The sequence below is a fragment of the Salarias fasciatus genome, chromosome 20, assembly GCF_902148845.1.
Source record: "Salarias fasciatus chromosome 20, fSalaFa1.1, whole genome shotgun sequence".
Taxonomy (NCBI): domain Eukaryota; kingdom Metazoa; phylum Chordata; class Actinopteri; order Blenniiformes; family Blenniidae; genus Salarias; species Salarias fasciatus.
In genome coordinates this window covers 4,799,066-4,812,733 of record NC_043764.1, presented here as the reverse complement: position 1 = coordinate 4,812,733, position 13,668 = coordinate 4,799,066, and the positions used below count along the sequence as shown (strand labels likewise).

The following is a 13,668-nucleotide window of genomic DNA, read 5'->3' as shown; positions in this document are numbered from 1 at the left end:
TTTCCTCCCGTGCAGCTGAAACCAGACTGGGAGCCTGTGAGAGAGACTCCTCGGGGGAAACTGTCATAAAATTATATGACGGGCCTCGATGAATGAACGACGACACGGATTCCATTTCCATATTAAAACAATCTTCCTTTATAGGCTGTAATTACTTTCTGGCTGCTAAAGACAGAAGTAAGCTTTTCACAATGTTTTATTCCAATGAGCGTCTTCTGCAAACTACAGTTTTGCAGCGTATTTATTAAAAATTCTCCTTCTTGTAAAGCAAGAACAGTTAATTATTCATTACAACATGTATTGTATTTGGAATTATTCCCTATAAAGACGCCGTTAAAGCTCTGGCTCCACTTTAACATCCTGTCATTGATTCTAACCAGTTTTCTAATCAGACTCTAATCACTGTGTGGACATCCAATAGTAAGTGTGAGTGATTATGTTCTTTCCTTTATGTGTTTCAGACCTGACACACTTGAAGAAACTAGTCCGCAGTGCAGAGCCAGAACATTCATGGTAACACGTATCGCAACTGATGGAAAGATTTAAAGAAGTGATGAGATGTAATAAATATGAAAAGTGCAGGTAATCAGTCACAATTGATTTGTACAGGCTGCAGTTATCACTCTGGAAAAAAAAAAAGATAATTAAAAGTGGCTAAATCTCTCACACAGCATAGATATTAAATCCAGCTATCTCCCACTGCTTACAGCAGATTTGGGCTTTTCACTTTGAAAGCCTTAAGTTTAGGGCTGCAGCTGATGGTTATTTTGATTGTGGATTAATTTGAGCTTTTTTTAATGGATTTCTCATGAAGTGTTTTCCCAGAAATCTCCTCTGCCGGGCTCACACAAACACCAATACGGAGGGCAGCTGGATTAAAGTTTTGGGGGTCAACATTTTGCCAAAGACGACCTGGCGTGGAGGAGGTGGAGCCGCGATCAACTGCATTTACATTTTAAAGTTAATGAATTTACCTTGTTTTGGTGTATTTTGGTACTTCCTGTAGTGAAACATGAGAATTGAGTATATTGCTGTTGATCTGGTTTCAGTGGTGCAACTTTTCTCCTCTTTTTTGCCTTTCCCTTTAGCATTACTAAAAAAAAATAATAATAAAAAAAAAAAACCAGAAAAAAAAAGTAAAACAGGTCATTCCTTCAATTTTTAACTGATGATCATATCAGATCACATATGGATTATCTATATGTCTCCAAAAAGATTTGGGCGAGAGAAACAGTGCTCAAAGTGTTTTGTGGATTGAGACAATCAGACTGATTACTCTTGATTACTGCAGATATCATGTTTGGTTGTGAATCACACACATGCATCTTGATTTGGAGACATGAATTCCGATATTCATGTCCTTCAGTTTCTCACATTTGAGATGGAAAGTAAGTTTCTGTGAGCCTGAGCAGATGGAAAGGATCCACTGAACTGGTGAAATACTGTATTTGTTACAGATAATTGATATGCTGGTCGTCTTCAACTCCTTCAGATGATTTCTGATGTTGATGCCAATATATGCACATATTTTCTGAGCACCTTTCATGTATTTCTTGCTGATATTTTTAGGTCTGCTTTCAGAGACATGTCCGGCAGATGTGGAAGCAAAATACAGTCTTTAAAAGATTTGCTTTGCAAAACAAGAAATCTGCTTCAAGTTATGTAAAAGATTTTATGTTTATGTATCTGACCTTTTCCCTCCTGTATGGATATTTCATCTCACTTCACAGCAACATCAGCACAGTGCAAGTAATATCCTGGAGCTCTGCTGGCGTTGATCTCTCTGTATTTGACATGTTTGCTTAGTCCTATCAGTTCAAACCTTTCTGTTATTGCTTCTGTCGTCATGCGATGCAGAGCTGTTGAGGGCGGCAGTGGTGTTTCTCAATGCTTAATCTAGGTTCAAGGTTTTTCTTTTCATTTTCATCCTTTTTGCTGAACTCTAACCCCACGACTGAAGTTCTTCAGAGTCTAACAGTCATGTTTGAAGCCATCAGTGACATTTTGGAGTCAAATTAAAACATTCAACGGAAAAGGTTTATAGAAGGTAAAAATAACATGCTGATGTTAAATCAACAGCTTGACTCTGATTATAGAAGTGGTCGTAAATGGTTTTGACTGATATAGCGCTTTCCCCCTGCCTGAGCTCAAGTGGTTTACATTGTTAATCACATTCACCGTCACACTGTTCATCTCATAGTAGCAGTAGCAGTTGTTGTTGCTGTTGTAATTGTAGAAGAAGGACTGGGCAATCTGGGAAAAAAATAAACTGACATATTATGATTTGATTTGTGATAAATGTTTACTTGTAAACCACTTTTCCAATAAATTACACAACTCCTGCTGCAAAGATCCACCTGCATGCTTGCGTGCTATGTTTGAATGTAAAATGAGACCAGAATCATGGCTGAAAAATGCAGATATTAGTGCAAATATCAATAAAAGCAATCAATAGAAACCAATATAAGGAACTTAACTCAAAAAATCCGGACCTTACAAAAGCCTCATTAAATTTCCTGTAGATGAAATGAACAGTGAGAGGGTGGAGAGAGTCTTCTGCTGTCTGGGGGGGGGGGGGGGGGGGTCGGTTACACTTGTGACCAATGTTGGATGATTGGTTAGCACCACGGTGAAGTGCTCAGCACATTCATTAAAATAAATGTTTTGTCATTCAAAGATTAAAGTGCCTGCATTTGCATAGTGGAGCGGCGAAGGGTGGGGGTGTTGGTGGTGGTGGTGGGGGTGGTGGGGGGGGGGGTTTATACTGTTCAAATGCGCAGCTTTAAAGATCAGAAATTTGCAACATCTCACATCACAATTTGAACTCATTTCAAATTAACAGCACAGCCTCAGTAAGCAGCAACAGTGATGATCAAACTAAGACGATTTCCCAAGTTAACGAATGACTGGATTATGTGGTTGTTTTGAAGTAGTTATCATTTTTACTTATTTGATCATTTTAGTTGCATTTTATACCTTTGTTGGGTTTTTTTCCACTTTAAATTGAAGATGACATTAAGGATTCCAATCAATTTAATGATGAAAATTTTTGTGCAAAATAATAGCTTTATTAGTGACAGTCACAGATTATAGTAAAGACTTGATAGCTATTTCAAATTCAAAATGTTTAATTACCATAGGAACATTCATGTTTTTTCCTGTGCATCCCATTAGTATTTAATATAATGTCTTCAAATGTGAAAGAAAAAAAAAACTACCATTCCAGCAGAAGTGACAACTTAAGGAAGTTTAACAGTGTTTTGTTGAAACTCTGAGCGGTTGGGCTCATCCCCAAATGTTTTAAATATCCTTGGTTTAAGATTTCAGCCTTGGTTCTGTTCATTACGAGCCTAAAAAGGAATCGTATGACTTCGTTCTTGTTATTAACAAACAAATCTTCTCTTCCCACGCAGCCGTAATTCCAACCGCCGTGCAACAGCCTCACTTTCCCGTCACGTCCGTCCCGATCTCACACTTCTGTCTGTTGTTAACAACTCAGGACGACATCAAACAGCAATCTTATTTAACCGAGCATATGCTGGCGAAGGCAGCCACAGCCAAGTGCATCTCATTACCTTAACAGCACTTGACGCGTGCAGCGTAGCAGGTAGCATGTAATGGGACACCATGTGAGAGAGGCAGATGTTTGACTGACCCCGCCATGCGCGCTTCCCGACACCGCCGTGATCCTCCGCTGCCAAAACAAGTGGGGCAGCGGAGCAGTGGAGCAAAAACACGCGCCTTGTATTAACGCGTCGGCTTTGAAGGGAATACCACCACTTGATTTCACATGCTATTTGAATACTCCGCAGCAATCAATATTTATGCAAGCGAGCAACTGTCTGTTGATGTCAGAAGGCCTGTAATCGTACATAAGTATGCAATTTAATCTAAAGTAGTCAGAAATGAAAGAGAGAATGTGGTGGAGGGGAGTGTGTGAGCAGCTGGTTCGACTTCTGGAGATGAGAGGAGGCTTTTTTTGGTCCTTTTTTTGTTGGTACCTCACTCAGTTCAGCGGTAATCGTTGCAGCAATCTTTACATTTTCAATCTTTCTCTGCAGAGAAAACAGAGAAAACGAACGCATCCCCCTCCTCCCGAAGAGTCAGACACTGGAGATGTGCACTATTTGCCCAAATTTAATTCTCGTGTCAGGTGTGTACACAGGTCCGCCCACAGGGAACGACAAATTGAAAGTTCCAGTCGCAGCAGTAGGATGGCGCTCCCTTGGGACAAAGCCACAGCTTTAGATTCCTTTTCACCGGAAAGCCGGAGCATGTTATATGGTCTGCTGACATCTTCTGCAGGACTTTCCATAAAGTTCTGGGTTTTTTGCATAATCTGTAGGCAACCATTGTGTGACATTGCCAAGGGCAGTTTTAAAATAGAAAACATTCCCCCGTACATGCATCCCTCGCTGGGACTGACAGTGTAATTCAGGTCTGTCCTGAGCCGCGGCGATACACATGACGGAGGCGGCTTCAGACAGATTTTTGTTGCAGCGATGCAGCACAGTTGCAGAGATATTACAATGTGGAGTACTCTCAGACGATTGGCTGTGGACGAACGCCGGCTCGAGGCACAAAGAGTGAATGTGCAATATGCCTTGCAAAAGCAAACAGCAGGGCTGCTGGATGCAGAGCAGAGAAGAAGGACTGTACAGCCACATTAACTCACTTCAAATTTGGCTCAGATAGCCCTCCAGGATGCCCTCCTCCTTTAATGCAAGCACAGAGAAAATGGTGAGCATCAGACAGCTATTATGCTGCCCATAAACACTGTACAGTTACAGGACTGTGCAAACTGCGGCTTTAACGTTCAAGCACATACCCTCTCAGAAAATACGATCACGGTATCAGGCAGAAAATGGAACAGGACAGACGACTGAAGGAGCATAACTCAAATCATTTACACCACTCTGCCGATGATGGAGCAGTCTCAAGCGCAGAGATTTCCGCAGAGAAAATAACAATGCAGAAATGCAGTGAGCGGTGCACTACCCTCAACCACAAGGGAGGTCAAAGCTGACTGCAAGAAAGAATTCAAATTCAGGGAGATACAACATGAGCTTTGTGTGCTGCCAAATTGATTTAGCTGTAAAAATTCTTTTCATTTTGTTTTATAAAGATGCTCATAGCCCCCACTGCCTATAGAAGCGGGCCTCAATGATTTGCTTACAATTTACAGCCAAGGTCATAATCAAAGCGGGCCTCCCTTTGCATGCTTAATGCTGCCGCAAAGAAGACTGGAATGGAAATCATCCTTTTCACTTCAAAAAGTCAGTAATTCTCTGGTACTCTGATTAGTTTAATGCTTGGATGGGTAAGGCCCTGCTCCCCGAGTTAAAAGAGAATACCAACCAAAGGTTTTTAAATTCATCATTCTGGCGTCCTAAGAAGACTTGACGTCTCCCACACAGGAGCCGGTTTGTTAAAAATGGAAAAAGTAGAATAATTTAGCAGGATAAAATCGGGCTGGCTGGCGAGAGACGTCAGGGCTGAGCGCGTCGGCTGTCATCAATGGATCTCCGACTGTAAAGCTGCAGTGAGTCACTTCAAAATTTAGTGGCTCAGCCTGCAGACGTCGCCCATGAAATGTGCGCTATCGTTCCCATCGACAGCTCCAACCGCAGCGCCGGGTGACAGGATAGATTGTCGCCATGATTGGATTATTCAAACAAATCAAAGTGACACATTAATTATGACGTGTGAGGAGAAGCGCTACTGTCTGTTGCACTCAAATGACACCAAGTAAAGGATGTGGCTCGTACAGCCAGTGACACACGAGCTAAACAAAGTTCTGCTATTCTGACCCAACGTGTCTGTGTCTTTTAGAAAAGTAATAGTAATTACTTTGTTTTTTTACTTAAAACTGAACTCACCGGAAAACACTCTTTCTATAATAATGTCCTATTAAAGTTATTATGTAATGCACCGATTATCAAAAAACTGGCTGTCGAAGTAGAAACGTGTTTAGAAATGTTTTGTTTTCAGTTTTTTTTTTTTTTGGGTCTTTTGGTCTCAATCGACTCCTGTGAAAAACAGATGTTCAATTTTCTTCACCACCTGTTGCGCTTATTTTTCTACCTGCCATTTGGTTGTTACTAACTTATTGTTTTCCAGCCGGGCTGAGGGCATTAAATTTGTGATTTATCTAGAAGCTGGAGCATCTCAGGGTTACACAGCAGGAGCATGACATAAAAAAGTGAGTAAGTCTGATAGGAGGAGGTTGGGGTGGAAAGATGGATCAAATGTTAAAATTCACCCTGGAATGAAGCACATGCCTCAACCCAAATCCAACAAACTCCCATTCAAAAAGAATAAAAATGTCAGCAATTTTCGCAAGGGGATATTTAACAATTGTAAGGAAGAAAAGTTGGCTTATTTTGAACATTTGAGCAAATCTTTCAAGCAATTCATGACTTTGACACAGGAATGTCTAAGCTGCTCCCTTTACCACAGCATGTCACTGCAACTTGTAGACCGGGTCAGTTTTGGGGTGTGTGTCCCTGCTGCCCAAACTGGGAATCAAACCGACGTCCCTCATGCTGAAAGTGCTGAATGGACACTTAAAGGCTGTATAGAGGATCTTCCATGGAGAGAGAAATCCAGTGACAGTTAGTCCTTTTTGAAATGCTGCGTATGCGTGAGCCACACCCCCTTCCCCTGCTCTCTACAGGAACGCCTCCTCCTAAGCAGAGAGTTTGTGCCTGTGCGAGCCGAGTAGCATGTAGCAACTTAGCATCATAGCGCTAACACACTAGCTACCAACGTGGCCTTTTGAACAACACAAAAACAGCGAATTGAGTAAATCCTGCACTTGCGCCAAATCCTGTCCCTGAGCCGTCCTGCTCTCGGGTGGATCAGAGGAGGACGGGGAGGTTTGTGTGGATCTGCAGGACTGGAGCAGATCGGAGCTCACAGCTGATGTGTGCGCTGCAGCATGCACGTAAACAAACCCCCCTCCTCCTCTCACTCTCCGGACTTTTCATACAAGTCTTGTTTTCAGATTAAAACATATATTGTTTGGTATCTGTCTCAAGTCTACAGGTGAAAAGGTGTTGATAGCAGCAGCAGAGCCGAGCATGGGGGGAGCGCGTGGGGGAGGGGGGTGCGAAAAGTGCGTAGGAGCATGACAGTTACGCTACAAATGTAGAGAGGTTGACTGACACGTTAGAAAACCAATAGATAACGAGGCTACCTCGTTATTGATTGGCTAAAGTAATGTTGGTTTTACAACGTCCAGAGTTGATTGTTTGTTTTCTTTTTTTGATCACGATAAAAACAAGGCTGCTACAGCTTAATAACGCCTTTTTTTTTAGCTTTAATTCATTGTTGTTAGTAATAAAGATCTTCTATACAACCTTTAAATCTAGTGAGAGTGGAAGATCCTTCAACAGAAAGTCCAAACTAAGGCCCTGTTTACACCGTGTTCTCAAATGAAAGTGGAAAGTTGTTGTATTCTGGATGTCTGTCTCCATGACAACGGTGCTCAAAACCACTGAAAATGCAATTTTCGGAAATTGGCTCCCAAGGTGGAACTTTTTGAAAAAACTGTCACTCTGTCTCCCTGCAAATGGGGGAAAATATTGCTACTGCACTTGCACTCTACCACCGTAGTAAATGGTTGCACTTGCGCAGGTAGATGGACAATAACGACAAAGTTTGCCTCCAGAGTGTCAGGACTCCAGGTCCATATTCTCCTGGGACTAGTCGAGAGTTATCTGTAATAAAAATCCAACTTCGATATCAGTTCATGCAAATGTCTGTAAACTGACCATTGTTAATATTTAGGGTGTATTTTTCTCTGGTTTCACAACACAACAAACCGCAGCAACAACCAGTGACCCAACATGAAAACTAGACTGTTTCAAGCATTTCTTTTTTATAAACAGACATAATTGTCAAAACGTTGCCGTGTAAACTGAAACTTTTCTGAAACGAAAAAGCCAAACAGTGTGTTTTCACTTTAAACGTCATGTAAATGGGGTCTAGATGACACCAACTGACATTGTAAAAGGCCATTCAAGGCATTTGGCTTCGCATTACTTGTGACCGCATAATTTCCAAGGTTTCACTTCAAGTTTGAATGTGTTCCTGCCAACGAGACTTTGCAGGGTGGGTGACAGAACCCGTTGTCCACACATCTCTAATTTCCAAATTTGAGCAGGAATACTCCACCAAGTCCTTGCTTTGTGCTCCTGTTTCCCCCAGCAGAGAGAAGCAGACCCTGCACTCTGCGCCACTGAAGCGGAGTGTGGTCTGGTGAGGAAATCTAGACATTTCCAAATTTATCGTTGAATAAACTGGCAACGCTGAGAGCGGCTGACAGGCCATTCATCGTGACCGGTGCTGGCCCAATGGCGTGCACGGACAAGGCTGCCGTGCTTTGATTTCCTGTCCGGCCCGCCATGACAGATGAGCTCTGGAGATGGTGGAGGCAGCACGGCCTCTCGCCCATCTCAAGGCTTCAGCTCTCTGCCCACAAGTTCACCGACACTCCATGTGGCCCTCAGGGGACCGAGCAGGTGGGATTGGTAGAGAGCTGTTCAGGAAAAAGTGAGAAGTACTCAGTGGTTAAAAAAAAACCAAAAACAAATGGATTGTTTTTTAAACTGAGTCCCAGACTTGCTGATAAAATGATGGTTAAAAAATCGGGGTGGGCAGTATTTGCTTTTACAGCTGCTCTGACAGGTCAAAGCAGGGAGTTTAAAAAGAGGATTTTAACAGGATTTGAAGATTACACGTACGGATTAAAAAAAAAATACTGCATGCTTCATTCTTAACATTCAGCTCAGAGCTGCAAAGAGCAGTGAGCAACATACAGAGGATGTCAGCCCTCAAATCATCTCTAAAGGTTTAAACCATCAAGCCGCAGCCAGGAGAGAGCCCGCCTACCCGGGGAATACATCAAGGATAGTAAAGTTCACCAGAGATTGATAGAGCAATTTGTACAATAACACACTAATGAGATCATTTTCAGATGAAAACGAGTCAATAATAAATGGCTGAGGGGAAGGGGAGGCTTTGCTGTGCCTCCAGATTATATGCAGAGGCTTGAGAGGCGGTTCAGGAGCTGCGACGAGGGCCCGGTGACAGCCCCATTTTGGGAGAAAACACTGCAAATGAGAGGCAAAGGGAGCACATTTCAACACACAGGCAGTTCATTTTTCACATCACTGTCTACTTTTGTTCCCCGGCAGCTGCCAAAGACATGATGTGGGCACTATCCCTCCTCCACAGCGGTAATTATGCTGCTGCCCAGTGCTTGATTAAAAGATCTAATCTACAAACTTAGTGTTCAACATCTCCCAACAAGTTCCAGTGCTTTAAGTCAGTGCTCTGTGTCTGCATCGGCGCTGGGATCCCTGAATGTTTTGTCATGGACGGCAGCCAATGAAGTGCAGAGAAACATCCTTTTGCTTTCTATTCTGTTTCAGGGTGAAGGTGTAATTGCACCAGTGGATGTATTATTCAAAGGAAGCATGGCATGGATGGATATAGCCTCAGTCTGAGTGATTTTACAAAGCTCCCAGGGCAAAAATCAAGCTTCTTCTTTGTGTGTGTGCCTGACATTCAAATCAGACTGAGTTACTTTATCACCCAGCTCAACTGTTCCAGCCTTCACAGAGCCTGATGTATGTTGCAACATTAGAGCAGAGAAATGTCATGACAGCTTGGCAACAGGGCTGCAGTGCATTTCAAATGCCATATAAGAAACTTTATGAAGTGTCCTGTAGCAGAAGTAATGTCCAGAGGCTCTACATTCTGCAGCTCTCACACAAGATAATAATCTCAGTGTCACATATTGATTGCAAAATACTAAAAGTTGTAACAAGGTCATCGAGGACTGACTAATAATGAGCTTGGATGCATTACGTGTCCCTGTAAGGCTGTTTTATTGAACATTATCGGGATTGTTTTCCCCTCTGGATCAACTGGCTCTGACCACACGCGTGCAGCTGCATCCCAATAAGAAGCCCACAGAGACCTGCCTGCTGCCGGCAAAGTAATAAATAGCTGGAAGAGCCCTTACCCTCTCCTGAGCAGATGGGAGTAGATGAGCCAGAGGAGCAGCAGGCAGCAGAGTGACGCACCTCCACCTGCGGAGAGCGTCTTCACTCCAGACTGCATCCTACTACACCTTCAGCCTTTTCCGTAGATTATCCAAACTTTGAACGCCCGTGCCGCTCAGATGTCAAGCAGATCGGTGGAAGAGTGGCTAATCCAGTGGCGTCTCCGAAGCCTGTCGTCGGCATCCATTTTGAGGTGATAAAGAGAGGGACCGATAATAATCCCCCTTCTTTTGCTTCTCAAATCCCCTCGGTTGAGCCACATATCCATCCGGGCTGCTCCAGCACGCACAGAGGCTTCCAATGTCACCAGATTTGGCCAACTTTACGCAGCTGTGGCTTCAGAGCAGGGACTGACCGAGAAAAAGAAGAGTGTGTGTGCGCGCGTGTGTGTGGGTGGGTGGGTGAAGAGGGGGTGAGCAGCAGTCCCCCCGCAGTTTTGATTCCTCACACGGAGATGCTGATGATGCTGGCGGTAAAATCCCCTCTGCGCCACGCGCCGCTTCAGCACTAATATTCCCAGCCAAGTTCCAGCGCCGCGCGGCGGCCGCGCCGGGCTCCCGCTTCGGCTCTACGGAAGAGCCGCGCAACTTCCCATGACAAACATCACAATCACACCGCCAAACTTGTGCCCGAAACGCGCCGCTCCGGCGAGCCGTGGAGCGGAATCTCTCGCTCTTTCCCAAGAATAAACACCACTGGAGGAGGGAAAACGGATCAAGGCGCAAATGCGTCATATGTGGCCACTTGTGCACAGCGGCGCGGAGAACTGTCACGTCCAAACAGGAGACCGGCGGCGGTCGCTCGGCGCGCACGGACCAGACGCGCCAGAGCGCGGCGGTGCGTGCGGTGCCGTGCGGTGCGATGCGGGAAGTTACGCACGCATGTCACCTGTCTGAACCCCTGTTGTGGAAAGTCTGCAGTGGCGACGCTTTGCTCCCTGGACTCCAGAAAGAAAACACGACCCCCCCTCCTGCTCTCCTCCTCCGGCAGGGTTAAAGCAGCCTTATTCTATCCCAGCCTGCTCCATTTGCATGCAGGCGGCGACGAAGACAAGGATTCCCCCCCCTGTGAAGAAGGCAGGGGTCGTTGTTGCTGCTGGTGCTGCTGCTGCACTCAGAGTTTCACTGACTTACAGTGTTGCCATCTCTCTCTCTCTCTCGCTCTCTCTCTCTCTCTCTCTCTCTCTCTCTGTCCTAATTCCTCTCTCAAAGTGAGGGAGAGGGGAAAAAAAAACAATAACTTGGAGCTCTAAGGCTATAAATTCCAAACAGTAGATGATGATGCTTATTTATATACAGTACATGAACAAGTCCCATCTCAGCCCACAGGGAGACACAAGGCAGCAGCAGCACCCCGCCAATCACTCTGGTTACATGTTACTTTCCTCCTGATCGTCTATATGCCCTCTTCCAGCTGTGGAAAACGCCCTTGAGGGCTGCTGCACGGTCTGGAGACTGTAGTTAACATTTAGCACACTGGCAGTCGGGGAAAACGATGTTGTGAGGTCTGCTCCTCTATAAGACCTCTAGTGCTGCGTGTGCAGTGTCTAAGAGCTTTTCAAAGCAAGAAGTTGCATTAATATATACTGTCTAATATCACATCAGGTCTCAAGTGTGCACACACACAGACTCCCCAGACTGTGTGTGTGTGTTGGAGAGAGAAGGCTAAAGCTCTGCAGATGCCAGTCTGTCTTCTGAAAGTGCACCATTTAAGACTCCCCCGCCATTCGAGGGCCATTACTATAACTCACCCCCCTCATACGCACACATTCACCAGGTTCCATGACCACTGAATGTGCACTTTATTAGCAGATGGAGAACTTCCCCCTGTGTGCTGCTGTGCTATCAGCCTTTCGCTGAATGGCTTTTATGATGACGTATCGGCCCAGGCCAAGGCCTGTCACATCAGCGTTGTAATAGATGAAAAATTACTCGTATTCACACTGCAAAGACTGCGCATTTGTGAAGAATCAGACAGACTTGGCGGATTTTCCAGCCTTCGGGGACGCACATCTTTAACGCGGCTGATGTTTTGCGTTTTATTTGTAACCAGCTGCTGCGGCCGACGGTGGAGGGAGAACTGCAGGAGCTTGTCTGGCTTCCCTGGGCTCACTCAGTCATCAGCGCTCAGACTCAGGCTTCAGTCTTGTCTGAGTGACGTCGCAGCAGGGATGCAGTGTAATTAATCATAATCCATCACTGCGATGACAGGGCGCAAAAAAAAAAAGCAGGGAAAATCAGATAGTTTATCCTTACCTAACATATATATTTTTTCTTATTACCAATAACAGGCAGATCTTTTTCATGGCGGTTGGTGATGCTGTCAGTGACAGTACTGCATGTTCACCCCCCCAGTTTTACAGTTTTTGCTTTGTGGCTTGTTTGCAGGATTTTGGTGCCTTCGCATTGTTTTTTTTTCTTTTCTTTTTTTAAATACTGTATATGTCTGTCTTTAATGTGCATTAGGTCAAGTCATAGCCTTACAGTTCTGGGACAGGCATTCGAATCTGCTATTTGATATAAAATCTAGTACATTGCAATGACTTGCTATGGCGATGATTGTAAAAGAGGGAGCAGTCAAATAGATACTTATATTCTTGTTTACCACATTTTCTGGAAGGGCTGCCTGGAATGCCTCCCTGCTGTAAGAGATCAGGCCTCTGCAACACTTGACTGATTTGAATTGTGTGCATTGGACCTAAGAGACAGAAAATGCTCCAGGACCAGAACTGCAAAATACCAAATTATAATAAGCAGCAAAATATGATGCACCAGAAACTTGTTCCAAATCAACAACATTGAATTGTTGCTCACATCAATAACTGCAACAAAAACAAGTTTCACTACAGTTTGATAATTGTTTTATCACCTTTGCACAATTCATACAGACTAATTCATATTGTCACGGTAAGCAGTGGTTTGGTTAGCAGCTCACCTGATGTAGGTCTGGGTTTGATTTCAGACTGATGACTTTCAAAGCTGAGTTTGCATTTTCTTTCTGTGCCTGCAAGGAGTTTTAAGATAGATGGATGTACAGTATAGAAGTTTCTCATTTTAGTAAATAGTGCATATTTACATGGGTCCCAGTATAGAACCCTGAGGAATACCAACTGTTTTGCATATTGAAGAAATACTACTGGCATGCACTAGTCTGTACTTTAATACTGAGCGATCGCTGACATGCAGCCATTTATGTGTCACAGCAGCTAGACATTAACACAAACAGGGTAATAAACAAACAGTACATACACGAGTACATGCATACACGCATAAGTCATAAAATATTTGTTTTGATTCAAATATTCAGTAAAAGAAATTACTGGAAAGAAGAAATAAAACAACATAAATAATGATAATAAAATGAATAATAGGAAAAACATAGTATAAGAAAGAATAATGTATATTATTAATCATAATGATGTATGAAATTATGGAGTGTATTTGTACCGTGCTAACTGGGGTAAGTTCCAGGAGTCTGTGAATAAGCTGCTATAATAAATTGATTCTGCTTTCTCTGGTGAAATGACACCGCTGTGTGTTCCTCTGCTTTGATCGACCTTTGTGCATTGGCTGCATGCGCAGTTTGCTCAAGTTTA

At 43.8% G+C, this 13,668-nt stretch overlaps 1 protein-coding gene across 2 annotated transcripts in view; it reads right to left on the bottom strand.

The window, feature by feature from the left end:
* Positions 1–10,414, bottom strand: part of tafa5l (TAFA chemokine like family member 5, like) — a 62,800-nt gene extending 52,386 nt beyond the window's left edge. For both annotated transcript variants that reach the window (XM_030119052.1, XM_030119054.1), the window contains exon 1: positions 10,034–10,414. The gene's annotated coding sequence lies outside the window, so the exon portion shown is untranslated. The remainder of the gene's footprint in view (positions 1–10,033) is intronic.
* Between the last annotated feature and the right edge of the window lie 3,254 nt (positions 10,415–13,668).